Source organism: Gopherus evgoodei, unplaced genomic scaffold (assembly GCF_007399415.2).
Source record: "Gopherus evgoodei ecotype Sinaloan lineage unplaced genomic scaffold, rGopEvg1_v1.p scaffold_269_arrow_ctg1, whole genome shotgun sequence".
Taxonomy (NCBI): domain Eukaryota; kingdom Metazoa; phylum Chordata; order Testudines; family Testudinidae; genus Gopherus; species Gopherus evgoodei.
The window spans coordinates 27,395-28,736 of record NW_022059932.1 but is presented as its reverse complement, the minus strand read 5'-3'; the positions used below and the strand labels follow the sequence as shown (position 1 = coordinate 28,736).

The 1,342-nt window shown below is 45.1% G+C and overlaps 1 non-coding gene across 1 annotated transcript; it reads left to right on the top strand.

The window, feature by feature from the left end:
- The first annotated feature begins 406 nt into the window (after positions 1-406).
- TRNAC-GCA lies at positions 407-478 on the top strand. The gene has a single exon. It is a non-coding gene; the product is annotated as a tRNA-Cys (tRNA).
- The last annotated feature ends 864 nt before the right edge of the window (positions 479-1,342 follow it).

Below are 1,342 nucleotides of genomic sequence, written 5' to 3'. Positions count from 1 at the left end.
AGGGGAATAATCACTTCCCTCGATCTGTTGGCAATGCTCCTATTAATCCAGCCCAGTACGACCAGTTACCCATATTGAATGCAGACCCAGCAATATTTGATAATTGGTTACTGTCCATTCAGGAGGTTCTTTCCTACCTATTCATAAAGAATGAAGATACTCTAAGCAGAGGCGAGAGAGCTGTCCCGTCCGTGTAGTTAACCCATCTCCCCAACAGGTAGTAGCTATGTCACTGGGGGAAGCTATGTGGGTGGGTGTGCAAGCTGTGGTGTCTCCATGTATCTATAAGTTTAATGAAACCCCATTTTTAAAAGCACTGTGGTCTGGGAAGAGAACAGGAGATCTCTGAGGCAGGGCCTGTCCTTCAAAATCTTTAAGATCACTGACTTACCTCCACAGCAGTCATGGGGGTATAGCTCAGTGGTAGAGTGTTTGACTGCAGATCAAGTGGTCCTTGGTTCAATTCCAAGTGCCCCCTTACAAGCCTCTTCTGTCAACAAAAAAAATTGCATTTCCATTATGTTGAGGAGTCCCACTAAATAGGGATCACTGAAATGAATGGAAACACTCAATATTTTCCTGTGCAAATGTATAAAAACCTAGCAAACATGTGCCTCCACTGAAATCAGTTCCAATCCTCTAAAGGATTAAAGAATCCTTATTGAGGTTGCAGGAAAAAACCATCCCGATGTGTAGAAAGAATAGTAAATATGGCAGATGACTAGCTTGGCTTAACAGTGAAATCCTTGCTGATCTTAAACGCGAAAAAGAAGCTTACAAGAAGTGGAAGATTGGAGAAATGACCAGGGAGGAGTATAAAAATATTGCTCAGGCATGCAGGAGTGAAATCAGGAAGGCCAAATCACACTTGGAGTTGCAGCTAGCAAGAGATGTTAAGAGTAAGAAGAAGGGTTTCTTCAGGTATGTTAGTAACATGAAGAAAGTCAAGGAAAGTGTGGGCCCCTTACTGAATGAGGGAGGTAACTTAGCGGACAGAGGATGTGGAAAAAGCTAATGTACTCAATGCTTTTTTTGCCTCTGTCTTCGCAAACAAGGTCAGCTCCCAGACTGCTGCACTGGGCAGCACAGCATGGGGAGAAGGTGACCAGCCCTCTGTGGAGAAAGAAGTGGTTTGGGACTATTTAGAAAAACTGGAGACCAGCACAAGTCCATGGGGCCAGATGCGCTGCATCCGAGGGTGCTAAAGGAGCTGGCGGATGTGATTGCAGAGCCATTGGCCATTATCTTTGAAAACTCATGGCAATCGGGGGAGGTCCCGGATGACTGGAAAATGGCTACTGTAGTGCCCTTCTTTAAGAAATGGAAGTAGGAGGACGCGGGA